Below are 14,278 nucleotides of genomic sequence, written 5' to 3' on the forward strand. Positions count from 1 at the left end.
TTAAATTATTTATCCACATCTGAGGAGCTTCAACAGGAGAGGCTGAGGAAGCCTCTCATCAAAATATCATATAGCCCAGTAGTTAGCACACACTGCTGAGAGGTGGCAAGTCCCTGTTCAGATCCCTTCTCCCTCTCTGGTTGAAGAGGAGACTTGAATAGGGGGATCCCACATACCAGCTGAGTACCCTAACCACTGAGTTAAAGGCTATGAGTGAGTGGCTACTGCCACCATCATTTTGTGGCCTGATCTGGTAGGCGAGCTCTGAGTGGACTTAGTGGATTGGGCCCCACAAGTGAGTTAGGTGGAAGAATGCCTGTCTTCCCCAGGTTCACAAGTCATGCTGGGGCTCAGGCATCTGGATGCCTCGTGTGGGGCTGCAATGCACCTGTCCAGAGTCAGAAAGGCAGGTCCCTAGGAACTTTCACTACAAAAGTTTAGGTGATGAGTGAGTTTAGATGTCTACAGTTTTTGATGGGGGCTAAGTGTGGGTTTTATGAATCCCAGAAAGGCCTGATTTAGATGCCTAAAGTGGCGGTTAGGCACCAAAATACTTTTATGAATCTAGTCCGTAGTGACTCGGTGTTTGTACAGTACTTTGCACAGTGAAGCACAAATCCTGTTCGGGATGTTACTGCAATGAAAATTAAAAAATAATATTAATAATAATCCTCCATAGTGACTTCAGTAATAGCACAATCTGTATCTTTATTTTTCTTTTGTTTTTAAGAACGAGGCGGTCATTATTTTGAAAACATGAAGGTCCTGATTCTCATTTATGCTAAGGCCCCTTTACCGAGCACTAGCAGAGTAAAGGGTACTTCAAGGGGGAGTACATTATTTTAAGGCTCCTTTGGACTGTCAAAGCATGGTGTATGATTGCAGCTCAAGTAGACTTATCTAAAATAGCTTTAATGTCGCGAGCTTGGGTACCAGAGCAGTGAAGCTGCAGCAGTGCAGGTGTCAATGTGGGCTGTACAAATGTGACCGTAACCCTGGGTAATTATGTGCAAGTCTAGTCTGTGCTGAAATGTGCACTGCCACAGCTTCCCTGCTCCAGTGCCCAAGCTAGCTAAATTCAATCTGGCTTGGGTATGTCTACACATGCTGCAGTGATGTGACTGCAGTGTAGACAAACCATTAGTGTAAATAAGTATCCGTCCTGGAAGTATTCTTCCTTGGAATTATTTTTAGTTTTTTGTGTGTTATTTTTTGTGTAGTATTGTGTGAATAAACGTGGGGCTTCACTTGCCAGGTGACTTTTGTAGAATGAAACAATTACTTCCAGGATTTCATTTCTGTGAAACAGACAATTGAATTGAAATGACAATGAAGTAGGTTCATTTCAAACCTGTCACAATGTTGAGTTAATACACAGTGTACACTCGTTGCAGACTTCTTTCCCTCATTATATACAGGGTCAGCTTTCTCCTTTTTTGTGGTAAAGATAGACTTTTCAGTTTAACAGTTTTATTTTCCCCAATAGATTTATAGTGATGATACTCCATATGTGAAATTCAAATGTGGTTTAAACGAACTGTTTAAGGAAGCATGGAATCAATTTTATGTAGCCAATTCAGAGTCTGTTCCAAAGCATTATGCAGGATATGTCAGCTCTCAGGAAAGTACAGTATTTAGAAACATATTGCAAATTACTTTTCATAAATGAGAACATATTGAAAAATTAAGGAACTTTCTCAATTGATCAACCTTATCTGTAACAACAAGGGGAATCAGGAAGACAAAACAGCAATTGTGAGTTCAAAAAAGTTTATAAACCCAAACTTATTTTGGAAGGTATATGTAGGTATATTAGCTGCTATCTAAGAAAATGGAAGGACAGAATAGAAGGAAAAGATATTGATATTTTAAGAGCATGATAAAAATTAAACAAAAATAAATACATGCTGAACATGCCAGTGTTGCTACTTAATACACATCCAAAATAAATACCACAACATTGGAATAATTCTGTAGAATTTGGAGAACAGTTCATAGTGCTGTAAATATAGGCGAGGAAGCAAGATTAACTGCTTTTTGTTAAAATCACATTTTAGAGAATAAGCATAAATGTAACCATTTACATGTAAAGAATGAAGGCATGGCAAATTGAAGGTATATCAGAGGACTCAGGGTTGGGGAATGTGGAGGAAGCAAATGTGGTACCACTCTTCAATAAAGTGAAGAATGATCCTAGCAGTTCATATCTGATAAATTACTAGGTGGTAAAGTTAAGCATTAGTGCATAAATATTTGCAGGATCAGGAACTCAGAGTAAAAAAAAAACCTGTAAACCTCTAGAAGACAATGGAAACAAAAAACATAAGCATCACAGAACAAATTAAAGCAAACAATTACATTTTTTGACAGAATTACAAAATAACTGAACAAAGGCAATGCAATAGAATATTTGGATTTTACTGTAGTGTTTGATACAGTGTCTCATGAAATCTCTTTCACAAATTTAATTCAGATTCCTTATGTAGAAACACTGTCACAAGAAATGCAAACTAGCTGACATTGCAAACTAACTGTAACCATAAAGAAAAAAGTACTGAGTTATCTATTGGGGAGCTAAGGATTGTGTTAGTTCTGGTCTTATCTTGCACCATTAATGATCAGGAAGAGGCTAATAAAATCAGATTATATTACACTGGGAGACATTGCATACACCATTGAGTTAAAAGACATAAAACAAAAGGACCTAGAGAGGTTAGAATTATGGTTAGGAAATAATGAAATGAGATTGTATTTGGAGAAATACATCTGGAGAAAAATTATTTGAAAGAAAGATACTTCAGTAGAGGTAATAATGCTGAAAAAGAAGGAGGGAATTAGTGGACAGGATATTAACTGCAGTGTATTTGAACTGAGATCTGTCAGCAAACCAGTTCAATGAGTTTATTGGCTGTGTGTGGAGAAGGAACACTTCATGTAGAAAGGAATAAGGAAGATGGTAGTTGATCTCTCATGAGTTTAAAAATTGTAAATATCTTTTGTTGCACTATTTTTTAAATGAAAAATTGCAGTTTTCTGATTCGAAACAACTTTTTGTTAAAATATTTAAGCTAATTAGACTAAAAAGGTTAAAAAAGGAAAAAGTCAAAATCAAAAGAAAATATTTTGACTGGCCTGAAATGAAAATATTACTTGTTTGGTTTACAAATATTTGTGAGATTTCACCCCTTTGTCTACATTCAAAATTGGAAAAAAATTCATACTCTTAACAATATTTGTGGGATGAGAAAACTGTTTCCTACCCAGCTCTCCTCAAAACATGGTAACAGTCTTCAAATATTTGATAGGTATGAGCAATGTGGAAGTGGAATTATAAACATGGGGTTATACAGTAGCTAGAAGTAAAGAGAGGAAATTATAGAGATCACCACTAAGAATAATATTTATTAGTCCACAATAGTTGCTCAGGTGCAGTATATGTAGTATTTTAGGTTCTCGTTCATAAAATACCTCCCTTACTTCTTTTAGATTCCACTTTAAAACCCGTTTTTTCCAGAAATCCTTCCCACATTATGCTCATTAACAGTAATTATATACTGAGTACCTGATCTTGTGCTCATTGAAGTCAATGGCAAAAGGCCCACGGATTTGATAGTGCAGAATTAGGTTCTTACTTCTTATTATCAGGAATGTCTACACCATCTTTCACCTTAACTATTGTCCATATCTGGCATTTGTTCATCTTGTCAAAGTTAATGCCTGATCATGCAACCTTTATCCAGGTGAGCAAATATTACTCAGTTGAGCAGTTCCATTGATGCTGAATGGATCTGATGTGCAGGTCCCCTCAAGTGAGAAACACAACACCTGACCCGATAGCACACATGAGAAGAGATTGCAGAACTGGGTTCTTAGACTGTAAGCAATTCAAGGTTGTAAACTTTTCTCATTTTGTGTTTATAAAGTGCTATGTAAATTATATCATATATAAGTTATTATTAGTAATAAATGTTAAAATTAAGGCTGTCAAAAAATTAAAATATTAATTGTGATTAATCGTGCGATTAAAAAAATTAATCACGGTTAATCTCAGTTTTAATCGTGCTGTTAAACAATAATAGCCTACATTTCTAAGAAAGGAATTTTGTTGTCCCATGTTTGTGTTAAAATGTAGTAGCAAATTGTGTAAAACTTTGAGGAAATTATTCTGCAGTTGCTAGCCATTTTCTTTAGTTTAGTAAACTAGTTGATTATTAGGTCTGACATACTGTATACTCTGCAAGTTTTCCTATTTGCCCTATTACCAAGTATGAATTCATTTCTCAGTATAGTCCTTTTCAGATTCCTTTGACTCTTCTACTTTTCATTTATCTACTGTCAATGTCAAAGGTAGATGTGCCTCATGGTGAGCATGAAGAAGCTGAAAAAGCATAACCACTTACCTTTAAAGTGACTTGATTCCTTATTTCATGCAAGTGATGGCAGAATAGTTTGACCCTGCTCTCAGAACCAGAGGCTGTATATGTAACTTGTAAACTCAGCACCTGCGATTGCAATATATGCAATATGTGTATGCATATCAATCTGAGGGTTACATTAAGCCCTCGGAGTCTTACATTTTGTTGTTTGACAGCACAGCAAGGACGAATACGGAAACAGAATTGTTACCAAAACTAAATCGGATTTTATGAGGATGCACTATGCAATGTGCCTCTTCAACCAATACATAAAGAACTTCCATTTCCAATGCTTTTAATTCAGCACTTTGGACCATCACTAATTTCACTCAAAACATATAAAGAAAATCTTTAGAAACTTCTACTTATTGGAGAAAAATGGAATCCAGGAAATAGTGAAAAATATTTAATGTGAACAAAAAAGGTAACGAATTTTAAACATTTAACTTGTACTGAAAAGATCTGTTTCCTGCATCTACCATCAATATAAGTATAGTTGCCATTCATATTCCTGCAAATTAAACAACTTTAAAAATATTTTTAGTTTTTTCAGACTAAACAGTCTAATACATTAAAACAGTTTTGAACTTTATAACAGGCCAGCGCAAACTACACAATAGTCCCCTCTGCTTCATAAAATGAACACCACAGGCCAGATCCGCCTCTGATATAAACCAAAGTCAGAGCTATGCTGATTTACACCAGCTGAGGACCTTGAGGTCTTTAAACCACGATTTGAGGACTTCAATAACTCAGGCATAGGTTAGGGGTTTGTTACAGGAGTGGGTGAGTGAGATTTTGTGGCCTGCTTTGTGCAGGAGGTCAGACTAGATGATCATAATGGTCCCTTCTGACCTTAAAGTCTCTGAGTCTATGAGGATCTGGCTCTGCCAGAATCATGTCTTCTGTATTGCATAGGCAGTTAAAATGCATTTTTTTGTAGAATTAGATTACAATTGACTGAATGCTCTGCATCAGACAAAATTCAGAGCTTCTTTCACATTATTCTCAAATAAAAGGATAGCTGTACTGACTAAAAGTTTGTAGTTAGATAACCAGGGATGACATTTTTTTGCTCCCTTCACAGAGTTCTGTCTTCTGCTGATACCCATTCTTAGAAGATCTTGTTCTATTTTAGTTAAATAAAATCAAGTGTCCCTCTTTCCATGGCCCATTCAGTCTCTGGTCCTTTGCAGAATCTGCAAACATTGTTGACAATGTTTTTTGCAATGTGAGCACTTTTCTGAGATAATCAAACTCATATCACAAAACACCAAGCTCATTTCACAATAGAATGTGGAACAATCATCAACTAGTAAACTCTGATAACTATCAACCTGCGCTGGATTTGAACTGGTGACCTATATCAAAAGTGAAAGGCTCTATATCCCATTACTTCTGTCCTTTCTATTAAAGGTAAATTCCTTTCTCTCATCAGCCTTTCTTATTCTGCATCTCTCCTCCCCAGACAAGATCTCTTTTTTTAGGTATGAGTTAGATAAATGTGAAATAGAATAATTCTATAAATCTCCTACTTGTCCCATTCTGGCTGCTGCTCTTCGCACAAACAACTAAAAGTTTCAGTCCTAAGCATTGTAGAATGCTGCCTTGTTCTACAGATGAGCTCTGTCATGCAGTACTACACTGGCACTAAAAAATTGCGTTATGAGCTAGGAATTAGCAATGTCAATACGAGAATGAAGGAGAGGCTAGATAATTTTTTTCTAAACAAAGGACATCACCAATAGTAGTATTGTAGAGCAAATTTGACAATGCCCTGCTTTCCTCAACCACACATTGATTATTGCCTTCTAAAATAAGGTAATTTCTTGAACAATTTATTTTTAATTTTTAAACTTATTGCATCTTAGCGTTTTAAAATTATAAGGGGAACTTTTTTCAGCTAAACAGAAATAATGCTACAATTTCAATTATTCCTTGTTGAATGATGGATACTGTGGGTGCCATTAAAGTCTGTCATTAAAATCTCTTTGCAGTTGGTAAATTACTGCAGAATTTCCATTGTAAGTATGGGAGTACTAGAAATAATGCTGTAATGGTAAATACTGTGGTGTAGTAATCACATGGGCCTTATTTGCTTCTTGGAGTATGAGTATAACTCCCATTGAAATCAACAGACTGTATTAGTATCCTTTGAAGGAAAAGGGTTCTGAGATTTTAATAGCACTGACTGTACAACTAACTGATGGGCAGTCTCTTCTGACTGCATGAAGAGTTCACCTTGTGGAGACACATTGAGAACTATATGTATATGCCCAGATTTTTAGAAGATACTCAGGGTTGCAGCATCTCACTGATTTAGGAGCCTAAATCTCATTTTCAAAAGGGATTTGGGCACTTAAGAGCCTAAATCCCATCAGCATTCCATGGGATTAAGCTCCTAAATGCTAAATCCCTTTTGAAAATGGGATTTAGGCTCCTAAATCAGTGAGATGCTGCAACACTGAGCACCGTAACGCCGCAATACCTTTAAAACTGTGGTCCATAGAGACATACTCTGGAGGTCATGTGACTTTTCAACAGCTGCCAAGTAATTATCTGCCATGGTGGTGGAATCCTGTGGTGGAATACCCATGGCTGCTGTAGAAATTAAAATTTCTTTTGCTGTTATAGGCATGGATATAATCCCTCAATAAACTGAAGAAGTGAGCCTTTTTATTTTGATTTTTCCATATACCATAGTACATGGCTATGTTTCATTTTTATTCACAAGCTTCTAGTAACTCAAGCCTTTCTCTGTTTTACAGTGTTAGCAGAACCGTTCAATGAAAATAAAGCCCTGAAAGAGACTTTTTGGGAGCATAATTTTCCACATGTGTGAAGACAACTCCTCTTATCACTTTGTGCCACATTCTGATACCCTCATTCATGTGCAGTACCAACTTAATCTGTGAGTATTCCCACTGACTTCCTGGGAATCAGAATCCAGCCCCTCATAAATAGAAACATATTACAGCACAGGGCTTTCCTTGCTTGGTGTCTGAAACCCAATTATGGGGACAAGGTTGAGGCCCAATTTACACTGAAATATTTAACTGTTACAACAAGACATAGAAAAAATGTGTTAGGACCAGGTCTCCCAGCTCAATTATAGTTGTAATGTAGATAGGGCCTTTCGAAATCACAAATTTAATTTTCAGAAACAGCCAAGATGTAACGATCCAAAAGTCTCACCCTAACATCTTGTGCTTAGGCATTACAGCAAACAGAGACTCTTAGCTTAGAGATGTCTGCCCAGCTCTGAAGGCAGCACAGAAGTGAGGGTGGCTCTGAAGGCAGCTCAGCCGAAGAGCTTCCTGCAGGCAGAGGAGGCACCTGGAGGTAGATCTGATCTCCCCCTGAGAGCGGCCGTGCAAGGGAAGAGAAAGTCCCTCCCCAGCCCAGTGGACTAGCAGCTGGAGTACAGCGCATGCCAGGAGCCCCTGGCTTGGGTGCCCTCAGCCCTGCCCCTCTCCCTTTCCTCCAGCAGCTAGATTTCATGGGGAGGTCTGATTTCATGGTCTGTGATGTTTTTTCATGGGCGTGAGTTTGTAGGGCTCTAGCTATGAAAGAAAAAAAAATTGCTTGAGCCCCGGCACCTTTCATTACAAATTAAGCCCTGTGAAAAAGCCCTGTAGAGCAATTGTTTTAAAAACCTACAGCATTTAATACAGGTTGATAACTGCCATGTAAGATGCTTTAACCATCCTGTGGAATTCTAAGGCTATGTCTACACTACGAGCTAGGGATGCGATTCCCCTGCTCATGTACACGTAGTCGCGGTAGCATGATGAGAGCTAGCATGAGTATAAATAGTAGCGTAGCCACAACAGCCTGGGCAGTGGAATTGGTGGCATAGCTCAGCTGTGTCAAGCTCAAATCTGCCTGAAAACAGTGGGTACATACTTGGCATGGCTCAGCTGTATCTCTGATGCCAGTGCTATCACAGCTACACTGCTAGCTATACTCATGATAGTTCTCATTGAGCTACCATATGTGTACACAAGCAGGGGACTTACACCCCAAGTGTAGACATGACCTATAGCTGGGATATAATACTTACTCTAAAGCAGGGATCTCAAACTCAAATCACCATGAGGGACACATGAGGACTTGTACATTGGCCCGAGGGCCGCATCACTGAAACCTTTTCATACAAAGATACAAAAGTACAGTAAAAAATGAACAAAATGAAGAGTAATATAGTATGCTATTAAAAGTCAATGTATTAACTTTTTTAAAACTGTTGTGAAAATTCAGTGCTAATTTTGACAGTCATTTCATTTTTGGCCACTTAGCTGGCAGAGTTTTGCATCAACCAGAGCATCAATATTAGGTTTGATATCCTGAGACAAAACCAATCTCAATGTTGCTTTCAAATGTTCGTCAGTGACCCTTGACCTTAACACAGATTTGTTTATCTTCATGGAAGAGGAAAAACTGTTCACATATATATGTGCTTCCAAACATTGCCATTACCCTTGTGGAAGCAGCGAATAACATGGGAAATCTTTCCTGTGAAAGAAACAGGTAGAATTCTGGAATTCCAACATCTGTCTACTTCTGCTTCAAAATGGTATCACACTGAAGCTCCACTAACTCCATCTGCATTTCCTCTGCAACATTGTCAATTTCCACAGCAAATGGTGTGGAAAAAAGTTGAAAATGTAGTTCAAGTGCCTTGAAATCTTTAAACCGCACATCAAACTGTTTGTGTAAGTTAGAAATGATACCTGCATATTCTTTCAAGGATTTGGGTTCAACTTTTCCTAAAGAATTCAGAGTCGAGAAATGGACCAAATTGTCAGCAGTCAGCTGTTTCCCCCACAAAGTAAGCTTGACTTTGAATGACTTAACACTGTCATACATCTGTGTTATCACCTGTTTTCTACCCTGAAGCTTCAAGTTCAGTGCATTCAGATGATCAGTTACATCTGTTAGAAAAGCAAGGTTGCAGATAAAAGTGGAATCAGCAAGCTGTGGAACCTCCTTGTTTTTCACTTTCATGCAGGAATCAATCTCCTCTCTAAATGCAAAAAAATGCTTCAAAAATTTCCACGACTCAGCCATCTAATTTAAGCATGATACAGAAGTTCCCCATATTCACTGTCCATACTTGCTAGAAAAGAAGTGAACTGTCTGTGATTCAGCCCTCGTGCACATATAAAATTAACGCTTTTAACAACTACATCCATAGCTTCCTTCATTTGTAGACTTTTACTACACAGGGCTTCTTGGTGCAAAATGCAATGCACATTGGTGAAGCTAATTCCTGGTATATTGAGGCTGTTCAGTTTGGTCTTCAATAATCCAACCACACCAACGTTTATGTCTTTAAAAAATTTCTTCCTATCAGGACATAAAATTTCACTGGCCTTCACAACTTGACATTCTTTTACGAATAGGCATTCTGTAAAAGGTCACGATGATTTAGCTATAATTTCGCTTATCACAAAACTTGCTCTTACTGAATCTTCGCTAGATTTGTTAATCTCCAAAAAGAAATTTCTTTGCCTGGCAAATGCTGCTTTAAGTTGCCGAACTTTTTCCTCCCGGATTTTTCTGGTGAATGCATTATATTTTTCACAGTGCATTGTGTCCTAGTGCCGACACACATTATACTCCTTGGGAACAGCAATCGTTTGCTGACAAATAAGGCATTGAATTTTATCTTTTACCTCTGTGAAAAATATAATTTCTCCCATTTGTTTTGGAAACTCTCTTTTCTTCCATGAGTGTTCTTTTTTTCGACGAAGTCATTTTCGAGGGGTTTTAATAAAACATAAACACTTAGTAATGCAACTCACTCAAAGGACAAAACACACACTTACTTTTAGAATTACTTCTGTTAAAGTCTCCCCACCCCCAGTCCTGCCCCCACTCCACTCCTTCCATGAGGCCCCACCCCTGCCCTGCCTCTTCCCACCTCATCCTTGCCCCAATTCCAACCCCTTCCCCAAATCCCCGCCCTGGCCCCACCTCTTCTCTGCCTCCTCCCCTGAGCACATCACATTCCTGCTCCTCCCCACTCCCTCCTGGAAAGCCCTAAGTGCCACCGAACAGCTGTTTGGCGGCGGGAAGTGCTGGGAGGTAGGCAGGAGAGTGGGGACATGGTGTGCTGGGGAGAAAGAACGGGGGCGAGGGGAGGGGAACTTGTTGGCCGCAGGAAATAACTTAGTGGGCTGCATGCAGCCCACGAGCTGCGTGGTTGAAACCCCTGCTCTAAAGCATGGTTTCAAAATTTTATACATAGGATAATCTTCTCTATTAATCCTACAGGGCTTTTTTACATAAGGGTTCTCCTTAAATAAACAGAATTCAATCTCACTCAAAAATGACTGGATTTATAAATTAAGGGCAATTTAAAACAAAACAAAACCTTTTTTAAAATAAATGAATATGTGACCACTGACAACCCATTTTGTCAAATAAGAACATTGGCTAGGGTCATACCTGAAGCAAGTGGGGAGCCTTTCCACTAACTTCAGTGGACTTTGGATCAATCCTCCAGTTTGCAGTTGAAAATTATATAAATGCTCTGCCTCCTAGTTCCTTCATGTATTCCTCTCACCAGCTGAAACATTGCTTGATGGACATTTACTAGTTATTCATAAAATAATTGATTTCACTCACACAGCGTTTGTGCTATAGCATTCTTTTCAGTTACATAGTTTATTTTATACCTGCTTTTTATATATCATTTTGCTTTTATAGCCTTTTTCACATACTTTTGACCCAATTAGTAAAGTAGAATAATTTTAACAGTGTAATCTCTCTGCTTTCAACCAGTCACACAACAATTAATGAACCTTCACATGAGAAACTCAGTAGAACAGTCATTCTTCAAAGTTGGTGTTATTTCTCCAACTCAGGTAAGACACTCATTGAAAAACCTACTCTGAACATAAATAGTCTTTGTTCTCTGCTTACAGTTGTGACTATCAAACAAATATATAGGGCCTGGCATCATACTAAAAGGTCTATTGTAAATACCATCATAGCTTGGCAGTAGGAAAAAAACATCAGTGAGTCCTGCTATGATCCTTGGTACTTCTTGTCTAGGGGTGGGCTTCCTGAGTGGGAAATGGCTGGGTGATTAGACCTGTTGTGATAATTGCCACACTGCACCTGAAGTGGGGGTAACATTGTCTGGGCTTGCCGAAGGAAGGCAGCAGTGCTTTATGGCGGGGGCGGAGTGTGAAGGGGAGATGGGAGGTCAGAAACTGCTGCAGAAGATGAGCAGTGATCAGCTTTGTGGTGCTGACTCACCCCCCCGGGGATGTGAGGTCGAAAGGCTATAAAGATGCAAGCCCTGGACGTTTTTTTAAGTCATTAAATCAGAACCCAAGGACCCAGGCCTGCTCCTAGTCAAGTCAATGGGAGTTTTGCCATGACTGTGCTGGGGCTTCACCAGAAGAGAAGGAAGCTGGGTGCTGGAGGATGGTTTCCCCGAGGCAGCATCAGCAGGACGGCCAGCTGCAGCAGAGATCTGTGTGTAGGATGCATTCAGTTGCTTGGCATTCCTCTACTGCAGAAGAGCTGGTTTCGAAGTGGCAGGTTTGGTGGACTCCCCACTATACATCCTACTCTCCCAGGCCACCAGACAAGCGTCAACAGTGAGTTTCATTCCAGCAGGGGCAAAGGGTTGTTACCAGGATGGGGTTTGGTGGAGCCCAGAGTGTCGGATCATCCAAGGCAGCCTCATGGACAGAAGGATGGGGATGCTCGTGGGGAAGCATGCACGCATGCAGCTGGGCAGGCTGTGTTTGCTAGTGGGACAGTCAGCAGTGCTGTGCGGCAAGTGGTCAGTGAAGTTGTTTCTGAGTTTGTTTCAACAGCACTGCAGGGCTTCCAAAGTGTACCGGGTCACCCGGAACCAGGATGTTCTTCTCCACTGAACACAAGAGATGGGGGTGATGCTGATTCCAGGGGTGTGTGTGATCTGCAACAGAGAAAGGTTGGGGGGGGGGGACGGGACAGTTGGCACAGGTGATATACTGCCTTGCAGTGTGGCAACAGGTGGCAGTTGCAGGGGCCTCAGCGAGGTGCTGGGTCTGGGCTCAAGTGTCCCTCTATGAGTTTACTTGGGGGAGACGGGAGTGGGCCTGACGGGGTAATAAATAGGCCTGGGCCTAGGAGCAGGAGTCTCAGAAGCCGTAGCAGACCTGTCGGGGGCACACCCCTGGTGGGGACACTAATGGATTACACAGCTGCTACAACCTAATTTACAGTTGTTGCAACTTCAGGCATCTGTGGGTGAGGGAGCTGGACAGGGTGACAGGGTAGGCCCAGCATGGGCTCAAGTTTGGGCGGCTGGAGATGGGCAAGTGGGACAGTCTACCCACACAGGTATGGGAGCCCATGGTGGGGGATTAAGCCCCTGGGCACATTTTTAATCCCCGTTGTTAAGAAATATAACTTCATGGGACAGAGTTGAGGTTCCTGGGAGGGCTGTGGGGGAATAGGGCACTGAGGATACCCCATCAGTCAGTCCTGAGTATGGTTATGGTGGGGTGGCTTACCTGATGGGAGTTCACCTGCTCAGTAAAATTAAGGATAAAACCCTAAGAGGGGAATAGTGGACATATTATCCCTGTTGCAAAGGGAGGTGTTGACAGAGAGTAAGCATGGGCAGAGCAAGCAGAATAGGGAGCTGCTCATGTGGCCTAGGGTGCCTAGAACATGGGAAAATTGGGAGGCTGCCTTCTTTATCTATGCAGGTGTTATAGTACAGGCTTACCCGGAGAGAAGCCCTGCCTTGTTTAAGTTTATGGACATAATCAGGCGGGCACATCCTGGTTTAATTTTGATGAGCAGTTTTGATTGAGGGCAGCAACACAAACGGGGATCTGGTGGGACATACTACATCACACACTGTGGTTGGAGTGGATGACGCCAAGAGGGCCAGGAGTTCACACGGACAGTGGCTTGTTCATACCACAGCAAGCTCAGGAGGGGCCTGAGTCACATAATGGTATCTGCTGGGCATTTAATAACAGTGGTTGTTTTCGCAGCACCTGTAAATTCAGGCATGCTTGCGAGACATGTTTTGGGACCCATTCAGCCCATTCTTGCCAGAGCGGTAAGGGACGATCCAAGGAAGAAACAGGAGTGGGGGTGGCTCAAGTGCCAACCACAGATTTGGCTCAGTTGGAACAGGTTATGGGACACAGAACGCAAGCTGGGGGGGAGGGGCGAGCTGGTTGTGGTGCAGAGGGCACGGGCACCAACGCCAGTTAGGACGGATGTGTTAAAGGTTCTCCTATGGGATTAACCTAACAAGGCAGATGGGGCATATTTATGGGAGGGGTTTACTGTGGGATTTCAGATCTCCTTATCGGGGAGTAGGACCCATGTGATGTCAAAAAAATTGAAGTCAGTATTTGGGATAGGACATATTGTTCAAGAAAAGATTACACAGGAATTAAATGAGGGCAGGGCCATTTGATCAATTTCCTATAGAGAACTTAAGGATTTCCCCCCTGGGTTTGGTCCCCAAGAAGACTCAAGGGAAATACAGGTTAATTCATCACCTGTCGTACCCACGAGGTGGCTCTGTTAATGATGGGATAGGTCCAGTGCTATGTTCCATGCGCTATTCATCCATTGACGAAGCCATTCGTATGGTTAGGGCTTGTGGCCCGGGGTCACTAATGGCTAAGTATGATATCAAGTCTGCTTTTCAACTGCTGCCAGTGCATCTGTTGGACTTCAACTTTCTGGGTTTCTCTTTTGAGGGACAGTTTTATTGTGACAAGGCTATGCCAATGGGCTGTTCGGTATCCTGTTCAGCATTTGAATGTTGCACTGGGCAGTGGTGCGGTCAGCGGGACTATGCCAAGTAGTGCATTATTTAGACAACT

General features: G+C 40.8%; 1 pseudogene; it reads right to left on the reverse strand.

Moving 5' to 3' along the window:
- Nucleotides 1-4,896: 4,896 nt before the first annotated feature.
- Nucleotides 4,897-10,009, reverse strand: LOC112105356 (annotated as a pseudogene).
- Nucleotides 10,010-14,278: the final 4,269 nt, after the last annotated feature.

This window comes from Terrapene carolina, unplaced genomic scaffold, assembly GCF_002925995.2.
Source record: "Terrapene carolina triunguis isolate 2854851 unplaced genomic scaffold, T_m_triunguis-2.0 Scaffold580, whole genome shotgun sequence".
Taxonomy (NCBI): Eukaryota; Metazoa; Chordata; order Testudines; family Emydidae; genus Terrapene; species Terrapene triunguis.